The sequence below is a fragment of the Rhagoletis pomonella genome, unplaced genomic scaffold (genome assembly GCF_013731165.1).
Source record: "Rhagoletis pomonella isolate Grant_MI unplaced genomic scaffold, Rhpom_1.0 Rhpom_scaffold_00003, whole genome shotgun sequence".
Lineage (NCBI taxonomy): Eukaryota > Metazoa > Arthropoda > Insecta > Diptera > Tephritidae > Rhagoletis > Rhagoletis pomonella.
The window spans coordinates 93,813,425-93,838,051 of record NW_023458557.1 but is presented as its reverse complement, the minus strand read 5'-3'; the positions used below and the strand labels follow the sequence as shown (position 1 = coordinate 93,838,051).

General features: G+C 35.6%; 1 protein-coding gene across 1 annotated transcript in view; it reads right to left on the bottom strand.

The window, feature by feature from the left end:
* The window catches only part of LOC118735831, a 118,321-nt gene extending 98,919 nt beyond the window's left edge, over positions 1-19,402 (bottom strand). Inside the window, exon 1 of the mRNA XM_036465808.1 lies at positions 19,337-19,402. The gene's annotated coding sequence lies outside the window, so the exon portion shown is untranslated. The remainder of the gene's footprint in view (positions 1-19,336) is intronic.
* Between the last annotated feature and the right edge of the window lie 5,225 nt (positions 19,403-24,627).

Genomic DNA, 24,627 nt, shown 5'->3' with positions numbered 1-24,627 from the left:
CAGAATAGGGAAGGACCTCTCCGAGCCGTTTGATACCAAACGAGGTTTCAGACAAGGGGACCCCCTTTCGTGTGATTTCTTTAATCTTATGTTGGAGAAGATAATAAGAGCCGCAGAACTGAACCGCTCAGGCACAATACTTTATAAGAGCGTACAATTGCTGGCGTATGCCGACGACATCGATATTATCGGTAAAAACAAGGGCTACGTCTGTTCTGCCTTCTCGGGATTGGATAGAGAAGCAAAGCGAATGGGTCTGGTGGTGAACGAGGACAAAACAAAGTATCTCCTGTCAGCACACAAACAGTCAGAGCATACGCGTCTTGGCACCCACGTCACTGTTGACAGTTACAAGTTTGAAAAAGTAGACGACTTCGTTTATTTGGGAACCAGCATTAACACCAATAATAATGTCAGCCTTGAAATCCAACGGAGAATCACTCTTGCCAACAAGTGCTACTTTGGGCTGAGTAGGCAATTGAGAAGTAAAGTCCTCTCTCGTCGTACAAAGATCACACTCTATAAGTCACTCATCATGCCTGTGCTGGTGTATGGCGCGGAAGCATGGACAATGAAAGCATCTGATGAGGCGGCTCTTGGAGTTTTCGAGAGAAAGATTCTGCGAAAGATTTACGGACCTTTACGCGTTGGTGATGGCGAATATCGCAGACGATTTAACGATGAGCTGTATGAGCTTTACAACGATATAGACATAGTGCAGCGAATTAAAATTCAGCGGCTCCGCTGGCTTGGCCATGTCGTTCGGATGGACAGAAACGCTCCTGCTCTGAAAATATTCAACGCGGGCCGCGATGCTGGGAACAGAGGAAGAGGAAGGCCTCCTCTGCGTTGGAAAGACCAGGTGGAGAAGGACTTGGCTTCACTTGGCATTTTCAATTGGCGTCAGTTAGCACAGAAGAGATATGACTGGCGTGCTGTTTTGGACTCGGCCAAAATCGCTTAGGCGGTTACAGCGCCAAATAAGAAGAAGAAGAAGAAGAAGAAGAAAAGAGTCGCTATAAAAGAAGCAGTTGACCAGATGCTTACAAATTCTATAGCCTTTAAGAAATTTAAAATAAATTTTGACGACTTGACTTCTCTCTCGTTCGTAACAAATCTCTTCACTATGAAGCAAACATGCAAATATGAGTTCCATACCACTGCTATATCGTAGTTAAATGCATGCAGGGGCGCACCCAGGAATATATTTTAGGGGGGGCTTTTATATTCCTGAAGATATATCACCGGAAAATACTGAAAATTTGCTTCAGATCATACCCTCTTTAATATACATTTATGCAAGTTTGAACCCCAAAACCCACCCCTTGTGTGCGCTAATGAATGCATGTCTCATCAGCTAATAAGACAAGACACTCCTGAAGAATTGACGTGGCGTAACAAAATGGGCGGGGTGCCTACTGGCTTCATATGGTTTGCTTCTAAACAGATGGTCTTTTAGTCAGTCAGCTCAGCGAAAAATGGGCGAAAGCATTGGAATGTAAAGTGGCGAATTCCTTTGGACTTCTAGATGCCCATCGTCCGATCAAAATTCACTTGGTATGACTGAAGATCACGGCAAGCCCCTTTTTGATACTTTTTTACCAATCATACTAACTTTATAAATTCAAACAATTTCTCGCTGATTTATTATAATTAGTATATAGGTATTAAAAAATGCGTTTCCTTTGCACAATTTTGTATGTCATTAAACTTTATTACACATATGTATGTGTTGTGTGAAAAAGAAAATAATTTTGAAATTCATTTATTCGCATAACAACGGAACTTCCTTTTTTTAAATCCTTCCAAAAAAATTTGTACGCCTGTTATTCTTTGGTGACCACACATTTAACCACAACGACATACATATGTATGCGCATACAACAGCACATACTTACACTGATAAATACGCACATGTACATACATATATCGTTACCTTAATATAGAAAGGCCCTAACTCATTTAGTCGCTGAAATGAAAAAAGCTGTAACTGACTAAAATTTTGTGTTGCTTAAGCTGATGGGCACTTATAAATTCGATGAAATACATCATAATCAATCAAAAATGGAATTTTGGATTTTTACTTAGTTACGGCTTTTTGTATTTCAGCGACGATGTGAGATAGGGCCTTTCTATATTAAGGTAATGATATGTAAATCAAGCATTTGTGATACCTCCATTTGCATTTGACATTACTTATGACTGCAAAGGCTGTTGTTGAAATCCCAAATTATGATGGCAAAGCAATACTTAAAAAAAAAACAAAAAAAACCGATACAATGAAATAGCGTATGCTTTTCCACAGCTGTCGTATCTCACTGATTACGCAGCGAACAGAAAAAATACTTACATACATACAAATTTACGTAAGTATGTAAGTAAATTTATATTGAAACATAAAGCAAACCCAAGCACCCACACAAAGCAGAAAATTCAACATTGAAGTTATAGCGCAAAATTCTTGAAAGAATTTATAAATATTTCATGCAACTTTATTCAAGGCACGTAAAAATTTGTTCCGTTCAATCAAGAATCATGGACGCATGAAAGTGGCTAGCTTCCGTTGCGTTCTTTAGGTGATTCGGGAGCGAATATCGACTTCAAAAGGAACGAAGAACGATTGTTCAACAATCAGTGATGCCAATACCACAGCATACCCAGTGCTTAGTTGCAAAGTGCTCAATGCATTTGTGCTGCTGGCTGAACTAATGAGCCAAGCTTTCATCACGCTGAGTTGGCTACTACTCATTGAAAAGCTTGTTAGTATGTAAGCTACATTTGGCTTGCGATTAAGAAAATATCGTCTGGTTACTTGGGCGCACAGGGCTGAGTGGAGAACTCGTAATTTAATTCAGCAAAGTTTGCTTTCGTCAGTATTTGGTGCAATTAAATTCAAATTTCTTTTATTGTCTTGCAGTGGTTTTCTTTTGTTGTTTCTCTTCTCGTTATTATTCCTGTTGCGTTGCTTATGATATCTTTCTTTTTTTTTGTAATTTGCTTCTCATTACTCGTTATTGCTGGTTTTAATTATAAAAATTTTGTGCAATAAAATTAAGTTGGTTATACTTTTCTTCCTGTTAGTTTTAATTGCTGAGAACTAGAGCATGCAATTTTCGGAATGCAGATGTTATTGATGGTAATATTTTTAAGTTGCATATTCACTTGGAAATCACTTAACCGCTTCCGTATCATCGAGAATTTAAGTTACCACAGAGTTAAGAAAAACTAAACAAAACCTATTGTTGACCTAATTTATCCAAGACTCGCTATTCCATGACCTATTCAATCAGTGCTCTGACTGCTTTTTCGTTTATAAAACTGCAGTCGACTTTTTTGGGGATGTGTCAAGCTAGGAGAGATTTGTTGTGTCAGCAGCTTATGTGTGCTTATATGCTCTTTGAGGGTGTGGCATACCGTTAGGCAGTGGGCATTATAAGTATAAAATAAATTTCTGTTTTTTAAGAAAGCCAGCCGTTAATTTCCCAACGGTGATCCAGACATTCCCCTGGTGGGCTTTCCCAAACCTTTTCATGCTGAGGGCGCCAAGACAAACAAATGGAACTGGGGTTGACTGGCGGCTAAAGGGTAATTTCAGATGCTTTATCTTTAAGAGCAATAGCCATTTTTCTTGAAACGGAGGTGCTTGTATACTCAAAGAAACAGATAGTAGTATAATTGAGGAAAGACACAATTTTTTAAGAAACATCTACCTATACAGAAACATAGTATGTCCTTTGAGCACAAAGAATAAGCGCGAATCTTCGAAGCATCCAGTTGAATCGGAGCAAATAATTATGCCAAGTATAAGATTACCTGGCAGATACAATACCAGTTTTATGAATATGGCTCGGTTGAGTGGTAACACAGTGCCTCGTTCGATAAAAGTAGTAAATAGGACAGGCAATGCTCTAGCTGAAGACAGGAGTGACTTACGAAACTTGAAAGGGTTGACTACCATACACAATTTACGGGGATACCATTTGATCAACACAGATCGGCTCCTCACAACGTTGCATTTTCTCTGAGTTCTTTTTTTTTAATTTTTTTTTTTTTTGTATATTCGGATCAAGTGTTTCGAGAATGAAAAATTTACATTCACTTTCCCTCGAGAGATCCGCTTCGTTCCAGAGCATTTGCAGATGAATGACGGCTTCACAAGCATCTAATCATTCTTATAGGCCTCAAACTAGATCTCTTCTATACTTGTTCGCAATTAAAAAGTGAATCTTTTGTGACACTTCCACATAATTACATAAACAACTTGCCTATGGCGAGCTTTAGGATTAGATTTGTATTCTTATTTATGTATGTATATTAGGGTGGGTAAATTTTGTTTATTATGCGAGTATAACATAGGAGGATTCTACGTGTAATTGTTAAGAAAATTTGCCGAAGAAACCATGGATCTAAAATCAATTTAGAGTTTGCCAAATTTCGAAAATAGGTTTCAAGGAAAATGGAAACATCTTCACTGTTGCGTCCTCTGGTGGAAGTTTTAAGAACAAGATAAGTACAGAAATGGATTCTTCAGATCAAAAACCCCCTTATGTAATGTTTTTATACAAAATTTCCGCACTTCTTTACGACACTACTGCAAAATGCTAAGAAACTTATTTTCGTAATTTGGCCAACTCCAAATTGATTTTAGATCCTAGGTTTGTTCGGCAAATTTGCATAAATTCAATTACACGTACAATCCTTCTGTGTTATACACGCAAATTGACCCGACCTAATCTATTCGTATTCATCATATAGTACTAAGGGTTTATTTTAGCTTATTAAATCTAAAATTCGTAACTAATCTCTAAAATTTAATATATTTTACAGTTACCTGCTGTGCTTTTAAAACTTGAGAACACCAACCACTTTTGTTTATTTAAGAAATTAGTACAACACCCGAATATGTAAAAGTGCTGAGGAAATTCAGTTGAATAGAAGTTTATTCAGAGAAATTTGCGCAACATGACTTCTTTGTAAAAAACAAACATGGAAATACATACATATGTATGTACAACATACACACATGCATTTATTGTATAATAAAAAATTTGAGGAAGAAGCAGAAGTGTGAAATGATGTTGAAATCAACCACCCACTTTCAGTAGCGTCCTGCTGTTTTTACGGTACATCATGTCAGCGCACGCGGTGAACTTCTTAGCAAGAAATGTACATTTTGAATAAATATGTTTTGTAGTATACGCGCGATTAGACACGAATTTATGCTTTACGCTTTTAATATCTACATAAAACTCTCAGAAAAAAAAATAAATTGCAAAAAAACTCGAATGCTGAATGTGAAATAATAAAATGATGCTGCTAAAGAAGAGAAAAACGGGCAGTTTAAAGCGAGCATTTATTTAAATTGGAAGTAGTTTCTCACACTCAAATGTACATATGTTTTTATGTATGTACGTATGTACCTAAAATAATTTGTTTACCAACCAAATGGTTTAGTTGATTTTCTTACTTTTATCTGCCGTTTCTAAATCTCAACTGTCGAAATTAGCATCCCAACTGCAATGCATTGCTGGAGTAGCAGTAGCGTAGATATGTAAATCAGCTTTTCTTAACTTAACTTCATTCACCATTTGAGCACTCACAGTCAGTTTACCTTTGCCACTTTCCTTTCTCATGTTCTAATTGCAGCTTTGGTTTTGTATTTGTTCTTGTTTTTATTTTTCAGCTTTCTTTGCTAGAAAAGGCGTTTGTTTCTCATGTTTTATCTGTATCATTCAGTTTGATTTAGCTACCTTTGATGTTGGCCACATTTGATTGTTAGATTTATGCATCGTTTCTTAGAGGTAAAAATGTTTTGCTTTAAAAATGTTCGTGAGGTTTATTTATGGACGTTTTCCTTTTACTCATCGTCCGAACTCTCTTTTAATTACCACTTTTTGGTACATAACTGCAAAGGATGAAATGAAATCTTAATCAGCCAAAACATAGTTTTCAACAGAATTTTGTATGGGTGCAGCTAGAGTAAAAACTCCTTCTATTCAGCGCTGATCTAAAAGTGTATGATTTGTGCAAGATAAAACAAGGGGCTCAACATGTCCGCCCCTCGAAGCAGGCCTACTACGAGAAAAAGGCAGCAATTGGGGTCGTTAATAGGATAGGGGACCTGCCGAAAAAACAGCTGACGGGGGAACAAGTTAAGTTGTTGGATTGAGCGAGGGGAGTAGTAGCCAGCTTGGGCAAACCGGCAGGCGCTGCTCCAAAGAGGCAACGATCTGCTGAACAGGCAGGGGATAGGCTCGTCAAAAGGCCGAGAACAGGCGGCCATAAATACCCCTCCTTCAGAGACGTAGTTAAAGCAGGCGGTGAAATACTGGCCATCACTGACAGAGGAGAGGAGGAAGAGACTATTCCGAAGGAGAAATGGAGGCGCGTGGAGGAGGCGATTGTCGAAATCTACCTTCAGGTCGTAGAGGAAAATTCTGGGCCTCCTCCTCTCTGCCATGGTTCTATATGGTATCAGGGTAGAGCAAAGAAGATCGGAGAGCCGATAGAGAACAGAAGACAGGTGTTGATGATCCTCAAGGCCGAATCGCTCGCCACATTGTCGCAGAAAGATTGGATAGTCAGATTCGAATTTGTTGACGCAACCATTCGAATCTACTGCAGCGACGAGCCGGGCTTGGACCTTAGTGAGGGGATCGAGGAGGTGGACGTAGATGTCACAGTGGTGGAGGTAAAGGGGATGGATTCATATGAAGCTGATCCAGATCAACATCCACCATTCTAAACCCGCGTCTGTGAATCTTGAGGTCCGCCTGGCTGCCGGTGGACTTAACGTTGCCACCATCCCGGAGCCGTGGATACACGGCAACAAAATCTGCGGGCTTGGGGTGAAGGTCTTTAAGCTTATTGCCATACAAAATGCAGGTAAGACTCGAGCTTGCATATTAGCAAGGAACAACTTAAACATCTTCCTGCTTTCACAACTCAGTGATGGCGATCTGGTATCGGACAAAACCAGTTTCTGGGTAGCCTCTACCTACATGGCCCATGATAAGAACGCACCACCAGAGGAGGTTCGGACATTGGTCAAGGAAGCAATCTATAAAAAAAAGCAACTGGTTGTCTCCTGCGACTAGACTTCACTCTAGGAAATAAACTTAGTGTCTTGAATTTAGTGATGGATTTCGACCTTGATATGCCACGATATCATCAGTTTTTGTCGAATTAATGCTAAGAAATTCTTGAGAGACAAATACCTTTCGAAATAATGATGGCTAAGAGAGATCCAGCTGATGTTTAAAAATGTGTAAAATTTAGTACATATTTGTAAGATATCATCGATGATATGAAGTCGTATGATACACCTATCATAAAATGATTGTGATTATTTCTCTTTTAGAGATAGTTTGAATCTTTAGCGGCATCTAAAGCCCACAAGAGAAGTATTAGACCGACAATACCAGGACTCATTGGAATGTTTTTCGTTTTATGCGAAGCACCTTATTTTAAGTTTTCGTATTTTTTCAAGATCACGGATTCATAAAATTAATGCTACAAAAGAAATAGTGTTTTATATTCTCAGAAATTGCGACGTGATTCTCCAAAAAATGCTTTAAAGCATATAGTAATTAAAAGCACACAACTCAGATTGTAATGGCAACTCTTTAAACCAGCTGACTGACGCTCATCCATTTGTTTGAGTTATGGTCACTATAAAAATGAAAGCACATTTTCTCACGTGGCGTTCATTAAATTCCATAATTGACATTTACATCCAGGCTTTTATGTGCTCATATGAATATTCAAAAACATAGGAATGCAGAGAAAATATTGGGCTGATAGCCTTCATACTGGTTGGTAATGACATGTAGATATGTATGTTTACATTTAATGACTAGTTAAAAGCATCTACGTGTGTACACACATGTGTCATTATGTACGAGGGCACGTTCATTTCATACATATAAAAGTGTAATTAATCTTAATTTCGCACCTTTGTGTTTATTTATTTATGTTTATACATAAATGAGCGCACACAGGCGCACCTAAGCGGACAACATGCAAGCATACACTACAGATGTACAGCGCAAAAAGTTGAAAGTTTACAATTCTACTGGGATTTAGATTTGATTACAAACCAGAAAAAACAACAGAATGTGAGTGGTTTTAAATATGCAAAAATCAATTTGTTATCCATCAAATTTCGGTGTTGAAACTTTTAGTTCAAAACCTACAGCTTAGAGCAAAAGTTATAATACCTAAATATAAAAGCTGCAACTCCCCGTTTCCGAGGGCAGATTTTGAGTAGAAATCCTTTCCTTTTCAATAGACCATACCACCTAAAAGACAAACACCTTCGAATTCAAAATATTTTTGCAAGGCAATTTCGAAAAACAATAGTTCAAATAATTCCTTAACAAAAGTTTCACGAGTTTTGGCATGTTTTAATTCACTGGCATCGGGGTGGTACGGTAGGGCGGCAAGAACGAAAAATGTGAAGTAGGTGACCCGAACGTTAGGCAAAAAAATATATAAATTGCCTGCGAATCCAAATACTTCCTTAGCATAAGGTAGGGTGGTAGGAACTGAGCTCCGATGAGTAAGTACTAGAACGGGGTTTTCAGGTTATTTTAGCTTTAGAAAATCGGGAAAAGCCTTGCTGTAGCATTCTCCATCAAAGAAAATATTTATAAAAGTCTTCATTGCACTTCACGAACCTTTTACTGGCATACATTTACTCGAATTTAACAGTTATTTCGCAGGAAAATGCGCCTCTTATAGAAAACGCACACAAAAGTTTTTGAGTTTTTTGAACACTTGGATCAGTATTTTTCACTACTTTGAATGCCCTAGGGTGGCAAATCTTGTTATAAGAAAACGGGAAGTGAAAACATTTTTCTTCCCATCACACAAAATTACGATTCTGTTTTCAAAAGGAAATAAATTAATTTGTCACAAGTTTTTCACTGTCAAAACTTTTTTTCACACAATTTTGTGGCTGTGAAAAGAAAAGTTGGGCATTTTACTCAAAACCATCATCTCCCAGCAAAAAAACACACGATTATCACAGAAACGAAAGTGGAAACGAGCTAGGCGATGGGAATCGCTTACCCTTTCGCTTCAAGAAGGCATTATTTTAACATGGGCATGTCATTGGCCGTAAGCCCTTACCCACTTTATCTTTACCCACCCTTACCCAAAGAATGGTTTTAAACTCACAATAATTTACACAAATAATTACTTGCTAGATGTTAATGGAAAAGCCTTTAACGATTGAGAATCGTTTAAATTAATATAATGGAAATATAAAGTGAACAAATTAAATTTTCATTGACATTGAATTTTTCATTTTCACTTCACAATTTCATAGAACGGGAATTTCCCCTCCCGGGATACGGTTATTTTGAGTTGACGATATGTACATTAGGCTGGGTAGATTTTGCATAGGGGAAAATAAAGGACATTGAATATTATTGTAATAGTAATATTATGTTGTTGAAAAAGTTATGGTACCCAAATACACAAGTCATTGAAAGATCCGCGAGATTTTTTTTAAGGAATCGGAAATTAGATAGTATGGGTTGTTTCGAGCTTCAAAGCAACTTAAGACTCCCTGGCTAACGCTGCCGCATTATCTTGCTAATGTATTTTTTTTAAGTTATTTATAAAATTATAGAAAAATTGTCGTCGCAGAAAACTTTGGATGCATCTAACTTCTCCGTCATATCTCTGCCAATTCAAACTCAATCGATGCGTAAGACGTACCAAATTAAAAGCCAGATTTATGGAAATTGACTTCAAATTATTATAACAACGCCATCATGGAATTCCATCATATTACAAACAAACATTTTTTAGTAAAATTAAAAAAAAAATTAATAAAAATGTCCGTTTTGATCACAAAGGTATTTTTTTTTTTTTAACAGTATGCATAGATATAAGTATGTCAAACTATTATTTCCTTTTTTGCTTGATTTCCCATACGGTGACGGAAAATATAGGTTTGCGAATTTGATCTACGGAAACTCTTCGTAAATTCGCAATAATTAGGATTGCCATAATAGTGGCGCATTTATATGATTTAGGTTTGCGGTTTAATTCTCTAGTATAAAAACTAAACCGTTTTCCTAAACCTTGAATTCGTAACAAGGATTCGTAAAACAACATTTTTTTTCACTACTACGAAAGGATTAAACGAAAATACCAATTACAACCCGCCCTAATGTACATAGACACATGTGTGTGTGTATATTTAACCCATTCAGTGTCCAACGCGAATTCCCACAAGCATCTGAGCTACGCGTTCTTATTATTATCCACGCCTGTTTACCACAGATTTAGACACCTGATGCCAGCCGCTTACCACAACCATCCGTTCATGAGCACCTGCAACAGCAGTCGGTCGTTTATCCTTTGTTACAGTAAGCTAATACATTTTCTTGTTATTGTTGTACCCTAAAACCACATGTACTTCCGCTTCCGTTGTCAACAAAGCATAGACGCCGGCGATAAAGTAGCAAATTTTGTTACTTTTTGCAATGCCATTTAAGCTCATAATATTCACCCTTTCTACATACATACATATGTGTATACATACATATACATGCAGGAGTAATGCAAACGAAATCGGAAGATTGTTTTCTTTAAACAAGTTTCTATTTAAATATCCTCATTCAAGTTTTACTTTGAATACACTTTCTTTCTGCACCTCATCAATGCTTTCTTCGAATTGAGCACAAATCAAAGGAAGTTCGAAATTTTATATTATCATTTTGAAATTATGTCTGACAGAGTTCGAATATGGGGCCACCTACAGCAGGATGTGTAAACAAATATGTAATGTAATGAAATAAAGTAAAGAAATAAAAATAGTAAAATTATTGTATTTTTCTTACTGATATTTTATGTCCAAAAGTAGTTAGTTAGAAGTTAGTTGACATCTAATGCAGAATACCTACCCTTGACTACATCTAATGCAGAGGTAACCACCCTCGCCATAGAAATATAGTCAGCTTTCCTTAAAGAAAATATACAGATAATAGTAACATTTAGTTCCTTGCTAATCAACATCAAGTTAACTTATAGTTAGATACATTTCCCGCAAGGTATATGCAATGTTTTTTGTCGCGCTTCTGTTGTACATATACGTAGTATAAAATTCATTTGCAGTTTGTTGATTTTAGCGCTCAGCCTTTCCTGTTTTTTGTTGTTGTGGCAGTATGGTCTGGTAAGTGGGTTAGGATTATCCAATTATTAAATACATATGTACATCCAGGCAGTTTTATTTGTGTACACCCGCGAACTTTGTCTCGTCTGCATTGTAACTTGGCGTATTGTATGAGCGTTTTTCATTGCACCGCAAGCGCCATTTTTATATTTTACGCATTATTATTTTTTCGACAGCCCACGCGACCTCATCCGTAATTGAATTTACGGTATGCCATTGGTACGGTGAGTAGTCAGGTAACGCATGCAATATTCATGCATGGCACTTATACATATGTACATACATATGAACATATAATTATGTATGTAGTTATTGCCGACTCGCAAGCCCACTTTATTGCTACACTTGTGCGTTTAATTGCGTGACAATAATTTATGTAGTTGTATAGTTTACAGCGCGCTCCTTTACGGTAACCACGCGCTCTAAATGGTTGTTACGTAAAAAGTTCGCAGGCGAGCAAACAATTTTGTGATAAGTAAACTTTTGGAATGTCTCTGTAGGAAATTAATGGCGAATTTTCACCAGACATTGAAATGATAAAATTTACGAAAAATTGTCTACCAATAAACAAGTGGCATGTTGAAACCAGACTTTAAAACTTTTATTTTTAACGTAAAACCCCGGATAATTGATGCCTAAATTTGTCATTAAATTATTTTTATTTTATGCCCAGTGGAGTGCGGCATATTAATCAATTTTCGCTTCATCAAATCTCTTATTTTGGCCTGGGAATTAAATTTATCACCTCTGATAAACCGTTTGTTCATCTGAAAGCAGTCAGCCGCCTTAACATAGTAATTGCCAATGATAAAAGCTAAAAAACTCCAAAAATGTACGATTATATAGATAGATAGATAGTTGACCAACAACACTGCGACCAGTGCCGTCTATTGTGCCCTTAGCTCCTCGCAAGATTTCAAGCAGTCCTAGAGACTCCACAAATTTCAGAATAGATCGCGTGGGTGGACAGTGCTCCTCTCTTAGCCATAAGGGCCCTATACTCCTCTCCATCATACGCGCAATGGCCTCACACTCCATAAGTAGGTAATGGAGTCTCCTTGGCAACGTCACAGAAGCGACTTAGGTCACTAGACCAGTTTCCTAAATTCTTTATGATGTTGGGATCCACTGCAAGGAGGGGCTCAGGTCCTATCGGGGTCTAGGCAGCAGTCGCTCTGGCCAACTGATCCGCCTCCTCATTTCCCTCGTCTCCCATGTGACCTGGAAAACTGGCTTCTCCCTGTTCCTATATGATAACACCTTGCTTTTGCAAAAACCCTCTCTCGCAAAATTAAGGAGATCTGGCTTTGCAACCTGTTTCACTGAAAGCTCAAGTTCCAGCATTACCTCCAGCGCTGCCGTCGGGTATGTGCGCATTGCCAGCCGTAGATTCATGGTGAGGATCTGCCTCACCGTACCCAGAGTAGTCCTGGAAGCCAATGCCACTGAACCATAGGTTACTACTGGTCGTACTATCATGGTGTAAATCCATCTTAGGATCCTCGAAGTGCACCCCTCGTGGAGCCTGTTTTTGATTATAGTCTCGAGCCTTGTTCCCAATCAAGACACGTAGCCATGTAGCCCATATTTTATAGGGCAAATCGAGCTAGACTTTAAGTATCTTCCTTTAATTTTGCTGATATCTTAATATCTGATAGTGGAAGACTTAAGGCGGATTCACCGTTCACGTCCGGTCACATTTTATATTGGTAATTTTACACGTCGTTCTCTTCCCACTCCATCTCACTGAGACGGCATACAAATGTGTTGAATACTCTTGTGAAATTTATTTGGATTTTCTGCCCGAATGACTTGATACGATTGGTGGCGAACAACAATTTGCATCATCTGCCAAACTTTACGCTGAGCTGTATTTCAGCAGCCTCTTCAACGAAAAGTTTTGAGAGCAAATAGAAACTTGTAAGAGGTCGCTTACGGCGTTTTCTGTTCTAACGAAAATTTATTGCCCTCTTCGCACATATATTAAAGAGAGAGCGAGAGTATAATTTGCATTGGCTACTTAACTCTCCTACTTTCTGATCTAAATCTGTAATCTTGTATTTCTCAAATCAGCTGTCATTTTTCATGGGAGTTTTGCCGCTCTTAGCGTAGCTTTATTATTAGCTTATAGACTGGGTAATAATATTCCCTAATATTAGACGCTCTACATAAGTTAACACTCTAAGAGGTTTTCGGAGAGTCCAGTTTTTAGAGTGAGTCCAGAAAAATCTAGAAACTCCACTTTTGGAGATTTAGAACAATGCACTGCAACTGGGCTATAGGAATGACACCTACCTAAATGACAAAAATTTTAATGGCAAAGTTGGGCATTATTACGTTAAAAAGTAATCATTCATTCCCTCCAGCTTTTTGTCATTTTAATGTCTGGTGGAAAATCGGTATAAGAAAAAATATTTCAATTACTGCATCGAAAGACAAGTCAACATACACTTATTTTTTATTCCCATTTCAACATTTTGCTCTGAACGCCTAATTTTTTCAAGGTTAAATTTTGCTCTGTCTCAATGTCAGTAAAAAATAAATGAATTTATATATAGTACAACAATACATATATGTATTTTTATTTCATATTTTGCTTTTGTTTCTTTTTTGGTAAATTATCGCTTGAATGCGTGATAGTTATCGTAATTTTTTTTTATGCGTCATGTAGAAAACATCAGCAAAGTTCCACAATTCTGCCCATTGAGTAATTTTAGTTTATGTCCACTTAGATATATTTTACTGCGTATTTACAGATGTGTCTCCTTAATTTTATGTTTATTTTTAAATGCCAGCAACTATAATTCCGGTGATTTTCATCTGCATTGATGTTGTTACGCCTATTAATTTTATGGCTTTATACCTGGCGCTTTGTTATGGCTGGTGGTCACTTTATTGTTGCTTGTATTACCGTACATCCGTTTGGCGAATTCAATCGCAACAAATTATTTTGCGCCATTGAGCGGTAAGCCACTTAAAATCGCGTGAACACTTGCAATTATATTACATTTATTTACACAAATAAACAGAGATTTTAAAATCCAAAAATAAGTTATGAGTAAGAAAAAATACTGGCCTGGTATAGTGCGTAGCAAAACAATAAGACACCCACAAATTTTGACTATTTATATTTTTAATATTAAATTTTAAATATTTTTTATTAAAATATAGTTCGTTCTATAACAAACACCATATTCGTCCAAATTTCAAACTTTATGCAAATATTAAAAAAATTCAACAAAGCTTTATGAAAATTCAAACTATTTTAATATAATTACCTAAATTAATGTTGGTATGCAGATTTATAGCCCATTAAATTTTAGAATAAAGTGCAAGTTTGAAGTTGGTAAAAAATGCGGTTGATTTTTTATAACTTTTATTTTATTTTTTTTTTTGCTGAAGGTGCACGCATTTTTTCCATATAAAAACAATTTTCAAACATACTTCCTATGGAAGATAATGCGTGACAGCGCTAGCAAAAAAGGCTATAAAACTGCGTGCCATATTTTTTTCTAGAAATTCTAATTAAAGAGCTTGAAATTTTAATAATCGGTTGTTAATTTTTTTTTTAATTTTTGTACAAAGTTTGACATTTTAACTTATGATCATTGTTATAGAATGAACTAGATGAAAAATAAATTGTTAAAACTTGTTAATATGTGGGTGTCGTATAGCTATATTACACACTGTAAGAGTATGTACTTAGTATACCCGCCCTAAGCTTTAAGTTAAGTTATTGTAAACTAGGCATAAGGTGACTTGTGTCTATACCATTAGTGACAGAGTTATGGGTCTAGCCCTTAAGGCATGATCGCCCAGGATACCGTTTTGTAAATAATTAGCAGAACAAAGACATTCGATATTTGATAGCGAGAACGACGGACGTGTTTTAGTAACCACTTAGCCTTCTGAATATTTCAACACCCTACTTTTGCTATACTAAAATTACTAAGGCAGTGAGAGTCAAAAATTTAGCTAAATCATGAAAAAGTTTAAAATTATCAGAAAATCATTAAAATGTGTCCGAGGGCAGGCAAGAATGTGCTTGTGTGCTATATATGTATATACTTTAACAATAAAATTGAAAATCCAACTGTGGCATCATTAGCATGGCAGCATGTTCATGCCACTCAAACGAAACGCTGATGAGGAAGGTCAGTTTTGCCCATCTCTTTTGGTTGAGTTAGTCAAGGTCGATTCTAAAATTAAACTATTTCAATTGTAGTTGTTCGGATGCAGGTACATAAGTATAGGCAAGTCGTAGTGGTTTCGGTCCATAAAATTGCAAGCTGCAGATATAGGCATTGCCAATGTAAGTATGTAAGCAAGTACTATTTGCAAATGTGTTAAAAATTGTGTAATGTAGTCTCTTCCATATAGAATATATATAGAATATAATCATTTCATTGCATATACTCTTGCTTATCTTTATCATCTTTATTGCTATTTGCGCATGAAATTTTATAAAAAAGAAAATTATTTTTCATGCAAACGTTTTAATTGAATTTTTAAATAGGACGCATGCATGCAGGTTCGTAATTACAATAAATGTTTTGAGGCAGTTTAGAGTTACCAAGCTTTATTTTACACATATACATTCTGCAAGTTTTTTTTTTTACTGCAGAGGAATGCAATAAAAGTGTAAAAATAAAAAACTAAAATTTATTGAATTATTTCTATCCATCATAAAAATGTGTTTATTTTCAATAACTTGTTGAAAGTAAAATGTAAAAAAAAACTTTAGCTATGATTCAATTATAGATTGACCAGATAAAAGATAAAAACAAAATTAGAGCAATTTTTCTGCAGAAAGCAAATTGAACGGATGCAAAGTTCCCTAAATATTTTTTAAGCAACGAAAGCAAATTAAACGAATTTATTTGAATTTAAAAGCAAAATTTACAGAAAAAACTGGAAAAATCATTTTTCACTTAACTACATTGCTGGGGAAACCTTATTCATAGAAGATGAAACAGAGCTTCTTATTCATGCAAATTATATTTTCGTAAAATGGGAACTATTTCTGCCTCATACATATGCAAGTATTAAATACCTACTGTTTCCGATGTCATCCCTTTAAAAAAAGTTTTTTGGTTCAGAACTACTATGTCTGAATTGGCCTATTTTTCACTAATGAAGTTTTTGGGGACAAGTATCGACGTTTGTTGTCAGAGGTTTATCTTTCTATTTTAAAATTAAAAAAAAAAATCGGCACACTTTTTCCTGAGTAAGGCTTTTATTGGAAAAAAATAGTTACGAAATTTCCTTCTGTAGAACTGAAAAAAACGAAAAATATAAAAAAAACTCATGTCTGGCTGTACAGATATTCGGTTAATATCCGGATATTCTGTTAATATCAGGATTTTGTGAACCTTACCTATAAAATGAAATTTTATTTTCCTTGAACTACTCGCATTTAAGTTAAATGTTTTGCCGAGCTTCTCAATTTGTTCTTCAGGTTTTAATGTTGTTACATAAATGGAGGTACCTACGGTTTTATATATCGATCCCAAACCGAAAACGGCTTTCATGGACAACTTTTTCTAGGCACAAGTACAATCAAAGGTTTGACATTGCCTGATATGGGACCTAGCTCCTATTTAAATAAAGTGCGCACTTCTAAGCACTCTGCTACTCCACTCAAACCGTATTTTTTGCCTTGTACTTAAAGGTATATTATATTACATGTGATGTGCACCTGCAATGGAGAATTTTTGATTTTTTTCACTTCATATGGTAGCATGCATTTTAAACCCAATATTTAATTACTACTTAAATTTCTTTGGTGTCTTTTAAAATCCTTTTTTTATAAGAAATATTTATGCTTTTAAAAAATTTCATCAACATACATACATACAAATGTTTTACTCCTTGTTAAAAAATGCAACTAACACCAGCGGACAGATACGTCCTGTAACTCTCGCTAGAAAAATATCTTTTATGAGCTTTTGCTTTGTCACGCACAATTAAAATATTTCCTTTGTGTTCTGCACAGCTTTATTGTTTTTCACTTCGCACTTTTTATTGAGGTGCAACAAAGTAAATCAATATTTCCACTACTACTTCAATGGCCACAGTAAAAAATGAGTGCATTTTCTGCTGTGGAATTTTAGTCGCAGAGCAAGCAGTAGTGGGTACATCGAATATGTATGTATGTACACACAATCATTGACGCGCAAAAAAGCGCTACACTGAGGCCACATTGTGACCCAGTGCCCTCGCATACGCTGCAACAGGTAAATGGAGACACTACAAAGGCCGTTGTAATTGACTTTTTTTTACGCCGCCCACACACAAAAGCGAATACTGTTGACAAAATTTTATAGAGCGTGCTCGTGTGCTCTCACAACCAGGCGCGTCAAACGAATTTTAATAGAAGTGACTTTTTACGTTAAAAAATAAAATAAAAAGTTATAACGTAGAAATGAGAGAGAGCAGCACGTGGAAATCTAAAAGCGCGTAAGTCAGTAAAGCTTCATATAGGCTCGTGACCCGCCGGAAATCCGAGATAGTGAAGGCTTATTTCAGAGTCTTTTAGCCCACATAAATAAGCAACACATAAAGTGCATACATACAAACATGAATACATACATATCTGCAAATTTACTCTCCAGTGCAGAACAAAATCATTCACCTTCTCTATGCTGTCTGGTAAACATGTAAGGGTTAACTCAACCATATGCAACGTTGCAAATGACGCTGAAGCGCCTTGAGGTATGCAAATATTTTTGAGAAAATCGCTTTTCAACAGGTGCACAGTTGGTGTACTTACACGAAGCTTGTACGTACATATATATACATTAGAGTGGTCCAAAAAAATGTGTATACCAAATTTAGTCGAGATCGGTCAAGTGGTTTTTGAGATAAGCATATGTCATATAAGTGGGTGGTGCCATCCCCATATACCTAAAATTTCTTGAAAACCCACTTTTTTGCTAAAGACCGATTGTACATATATATCGATTTTGAATAAATATTGATGAACTCCTTAGCCACACTCAAATCTAAAAAAAAAAAAACTGAAATTCCGGTACATACACACATATACATAAATTCAAGGCCGTCTTTAAGAAAAGTTGCCTAAATTCGACAATTTTTATGCGATTGCAATAAGTGAGGTCTCATTTTATTTGAAACTAGATTCAATTTTAGATAGTACTCCATATTTTAAAACTGTAAAAATTTTCGATGGTCAAAATTTAAAAAATTAAGAGAAATATGATTCTTTTTTTAATTTACCCGATAAAAATTCCCAACAAGCCTAGTCCGAGAATAGATTATTATATACCAGGTCATATTCGATCTTTGAAATCGAATCAAAAATAGTCATTCAAAAACTCATAAATCTACAAAATCGTATTTTCTGACCTTTAAAAAATCTATAAAAATAGGTAATAATATTTCTCATAAAAAAATAATAAAATTAGGGTGTAGGGTCTTGAAATTTCCAATAAAAGCATTTTCGATGGGCTCCCTAATACATATGTACATTTTTGTTACTTGTAATCAACATATACCCAGGCAGCGAAAAATGGAACTGGTTACAATACATATGTATACCTCGAACAGTACTGGAAAAGCTGGAGAGTTTGACGTACACCACTGAGTGTAAGGTATTATTTTCCGCCTTTTTAAGTTTTTTCGGTATATCATCGGCATTTAAATTCGCATCTTAAAGTATGATATATCGATGTTCTTGTCTCGAAGAGATAATTTCTTTCTTACTAAATTCATTGGCCTCAAGTTCCCTGTTCTCATCCTTCCCACCGGATCTCAATTCCTACCACCTCATTGGCAGTAAATTACGGCTCAACAAAAAACATTAAATCTCAACGATCAAGAAAGAATATTGCTGATTTTTTTATAAGACCTCATGAAAATGTTAATAAAAGTAAATTTGTGTATGCACTTAACCAAATATTTCTTTACGTTGCAATAAGTATTTCCACCCATGTCACTACCCATTTTCTGTTAAACTATTATGTATAATAAATTTGAAATATTCATATTTTTTAATGACATATTTATACTTTCGATATATCGCTAGCATCCCTTAAACTGGTTCACAATTAATAGGGAAAAAGAAAACTGTAGTCTAGCAAAACGAATTTTCTAATAATTTGATTTAAAATGTATCCGGAAACTTACCGGTAAATCCAATACGTACTCGTTTTAGTTTTTGAAAATACTTTAAGGTATCTATACTGAAATGAAAAAAAAAGAATAGTTGAAAATTAATATCACAAAGTAATACGTTCGTCATTAACATTCTAGATGGCTTTAAAATAATCATATTCGTAAATTAAATGCATTACTGAATTTTAAGAACTATCATAACTTCTTACATACATACAGATATAAAGATACTTATATGGTAAGGATTAAGAAGCTAATTTTAAAAGTTAAAAAAAATAAATTTACTAAATGAACCTTTATAATTCCAGCTTCAGAATTTACAAATCCATTCTTGACTAGATTTTGAGTGTGTCCCATCGTGGAAAAGACCGACATACAGGACCTTTTTGCCCCCACAGATCTATGTATTCCATGTTGAGTACAACTTTAGCTGAAAGGAGATAGGCAATTGATGAAGTTTTCATGTCTCAGGCGAAACCAAAGAACGGCTGTAGCGGAAAATAAGGCCTTTTTATTCGACTTAAAGAACTTGCTAATTATTTCAAGAAACTATGGGAATCCTAGTTTAAATTATTTCCAGCTCCTAATATAAATTATTTCAATATTTTATTTCAATTATTTTCTAACTAAGTAGCTATACAAATATTTCTCATAATACCCGTATCGTAAACTTGGAAAACACACACTGTAAATACATACATAGGTATATAATTGCTTAGCTGTAATTATCTCAGTTCACCTTGAGGCATAATTTTCTGTTAAATAGGCCGTACTAAAACGAAGACTAAAAAAAAAACAAAAAAAATTAAAAACAAAACGTATTAAAACATTATATACAAAACCGTAGCAATGTAAAATATGTATGCCCAAAGCACGAAGCTCTTCGCTGTTTGTATGGAGGAGACTAATTTCATTGAATTTGTAAAAGTATAGCAGCACAAGAGATGAAACATCTTTAGGTCAAAATGTTTGATGTTTTCTCTGAATAGGTATGTACATACATATTTGCGCTGTGCACTGTTGCTTCATTTTACAGACACGAAAAAAAACATACAGTGGTCGAAAAGATTATAGCCGCACAATATTTTGAAAAAAAAGAAACAAACTTTCGTAAAAATTTCGAGTTTTTTTCTTAATTCGATTTCCGAGAAAGATTCCGAGTGTGCATTTTTGTGCCCCATTGAATTCTAGTAGAATAAAGGGCAAGTTTTAAATGGCTAAAAATTACCATTGATTTTTTAGAATTTTTTGGTCGAATATGTTACGGTTTTCTTCCATAATAAATAAATAAAAAATTCTAAGAAAATCAACCTTAATTTTTAGCCATTTTAAACTTGTTCTTTGTGCGACTAGAATTCAGTTGGCTATACAAATTGCTAAAAATTTCGAACTTTTTTAATTAGATTTCCTAGAAGGATTCTGAGTACTTTCTAGGAAATCTAGTTAAAAAAGCTCGAAATTTTTACCAAAGTTTGTTCAATCTTTTTTTAGATATTGCACAAAGTTTGAAACTTGGCTTTACACGGGTTTTGTAAAAGAATGAAGTATATTTTTATAAAAAAATTACCTAAATTAAATAAAAATAATAATAATATGCTAAAGTTTGTTGAAATTTGGTGCGGCTATAATTTTACCGACCACTGTAGATAAGTAAAGCTTTCAGTCACGTTATATGTACTGCTACTTTTTTTATTTGTTTGGCTTCATTTGCTCAGAACGTTCAAATTTAGTGCAGCTTTTGTTTTGCTACTTTTCACCAGAAATTGCTGCAGTATTTTTTTTTGTTTTGTTTGCAATATAATTTTGCTTTCTCATCTTACGCTTCCTTTCACACAGCTATGTACCTACAATACCTTAGCCGCATCATTGTCGTTACTGTTGTTGCTCATCTGCCCAAAAAAACAAAAAAATTACAATCACGTCTAATTAATCGGCTCATTTTATTTTGCTAACTGCGCTGGAAGCGATTGTCCCTTGGTACTCGTAATTGCTTTGTTGTTGCTGGGTAACGAGAGAACGATTTTTTCCATGTGATTTTCTATGCTTTTGTTGACTATGATACACTTTTACAATGCAATACAATTACCAACTTCAATGAGATACTCGAGGCGTACTTTTGTTAACAAAAAAATAGCCTAAGGTTAATATTTGAGAAATTAGATTGAAACAAATATGCCTAGTAATGTTGAATGGTAGAATGGATCGGAAATTTCTGAGATACGACGAAGAAATGAGAAAGAGTAGGAGAATGAGCAAAGTAAAAGTGGCATATTTTATAAACGTCATGCATTCGATTGCTGAGGTTAGACCATTTTGTAATTAGAAAACTCTCAAAATCTATGGCCAAAAGTTTTGCAAAAGACTAACGCAACAAACTCTGATTACACAGTTCGACAAATGTTGACTTTTTTGTTACCACTTGAGTAAAACACATTGTTTCTTGTAGTTTTTTTAGTGCTGAATCCAAATCTGGCTACAGAAGAGCCCTACCACGTGAGGATTTTGAGATATCCCAACCTCAAGGTCCCAAAAATCGTGTTTTGAGGTTATATTATGAGAACAATAATTTTTTTTTTTTTATTTCTACTTAGGGCATCATTTAGTACTACTCTTCCCATTTAAAATTCATTTTCGTTTGTTGCGATTCGAGTTTTCTTACTCGAGATATACCAGTTTTATTGTATCATCCATAGCTAATACCGAAGTGCTGCACATTAAAATTGGTTTATCTCGAGAAAGAAAAGTCGAATCTCAACAAACGATAATGAATTTTAAGGAAGAAGAGTAGTACCAAATTGTGCCCTAAGTAAAAAAGAGCAAAGAAAAAACTGTTTGTTTTCGTAATATAACCTCCGATATCATTAAACCCGTGTTTTTGGCAATTTTAGGTTAGTACATCACAAAATTCTGTTCCACAAAAATTGATCTAGTTTCGATAGTCAAGAACAAAAATGGTTGCTTGGATGTATCTATCAATGTAGACAGATAATGCACACACTATTCCAAAAAATTTAGGGAGCAAAAAAAATACCAACTTTTTCGGTTTTTGACAGGCCGTATTTCGGTAAAAGCATGGTCGTATTGAGACTTAAAAAACAGCTTTTGAATCTCTAGGATTCTAATTTTCTTGGCTGAGATTTTTTAGGAGCTACGGTTCTCATCCAATCGTGACTGATAGCGCGAAAAAATAATTTTGCCAGTTTCTTGCTTTTTTTAGTACAAGGGATTGGAAAAAAATCATTTAGGCCGGCATATGGATAAGATGGCCTTTTTATTTAGCTTTAATTTCCAATTTTAAACCTCCCTTAATTTGATTTTTTTTTTGAGTAATGACGCACTGCTGCACTTACCGCCACTTTGTGTCTTAAAGACCACCTGCAGACTAAAAAGAAACAGATGTTGCTGTAGCCCTGAGTGAAGCGAAGTAAGAATTGCTGGTGCCAGAAATCTGAGCACTTGTGTCTTTTCAATGCCACAGGACAGCAAGCACTCTAACTAAATACTTTCAAAATAGTTCGGCGATGCAAGTCTCGAATAAATTATGTTTGTAAACTTAACGAGCTTGCTTTACTCTGGGTGTCAGTTCTCTCGGGAGTAACCTGGTAATGAGACGACTGAGCATTTGGCCAGAGTTCATCAGTCCGCAACCAGTTATAGCACTCCCCATTTCAGCAATCGAAGCCACCATCAAAAACTGTGTGAATACTTGGCTCAGCAATGACTGGCTGAGAGGCAACGAGGGGCCGTACGTGGGCAAAACTCATGTTGCCTTCATTCTGAGAAGGTATATCTGGTTTTTTGCTCTCACTGAGCAGACGGGACTGCAGACAAAATATTGGACTGCTAACTAGTCACTTCACGTGGCGCAAACACCTGACTATGATAGGCATACATGATGCATTGAAGAGGATGAGGCGGTGGAACACTTTTCGAGAGACGAACACCCAAGCTTCGTACAATGGACGCCATGTAGTCTGAGTGCTGCTTTCTGTGAGCGTTGTTTTATGCCTGGTTCCGACACAAAAAATTTTTGCCGAATTAAAAAGGGACACACTTTTTTCTTCCATTAGGAACAGGAAGTGTACAGCCAAAGCTTATGTGTTGTCCCTTAAAGTAATAATAAATTGTAGTCTAACATTTAAGCTAGAAAACAGTTGTCTGTGTAGTTACAACAAACAAAAAAATAGAACAAAGCACCGTTCCCCCAGCAAGAAATTGTCTTAAAAGTTACTTGTTTTTAGCTTCCGCTAAGAGGAAATTGCATAATGACGGCTTGATCTAATGATGATGATTTCATAAGCCATAAAAGAGCAAAGCAGCACTAAACAGATGAAGGCTACTTGCAACAACATTTACATGGCCATAACAAAATTCTCAATTACAACGAACACGAATTGTACAACTCCGGCAAAGTACCAAGAAGAGGCGTAAGGAAAATAGAAAAATTAGTGTTTGAAGAAAAAGCAAAACCAGCTGAAAAAACAATGTTAGTGAAGCATAAAAATATGAATAAAGCAACAACGAAAGGCTGACCGACACTGTGTTACTGAACAATTAACTAACCAAAGATCAACAAAAATAACAGAAAAACAACAACAACGCAGCGGAGTTCACCTAATTTAAAAGAACAGCTGCTGCAAGTAGTTTTATGTCTTACCACCTTTAAGGCGAAGACCTCCGGCATGAAGCCGACACCTTGATTATCTTAACAAGATCGAAAATGACTACAATGAGGATGCACAATACCAACAACATAACAAAAACCAAAACAAAAGGCTAAAAGCATGATAACGCAGCTGCGACATTGCTAACAACAAAAAAGAAAAAGAAAAAAGAAAAATGTTCAACGAAAACAATGCGTTGGGCCAGTTACTCTGCCAACGAAAACGGCATCAAATTGATTAATCAAGTGTTAAATCTGCTGTATCGGTTTTTATTCCGTTTTTTTTTTTTTGGTTGACGCTGTTGCTGCCACAGCTGCGTTATAACTGTAAATAAGTCCGCTTTCCGATCCAAATCTGTCGTGCCGTAATAGCTGACTTGTTGTTGTTGCTACAACTGCAACTCGGTTGAAATAATTAACGTGTTGTATTACGAGCTTTCAGGGCATCTATGTACATACATACAAAAATATCGAAAAAGCAAAGTTTATAAAAACAGACAAGCGATGAGGGCGCAGAAAGAAAACCTAAAAAAACACGAACAGAAAAAATCTACAACATGAAAACAAACGGAATTACAGGGCGAATTACCTGAAAAAAACAGCTGTTCACATTTCAACGCTGACCTTTTCCACCGCCGGC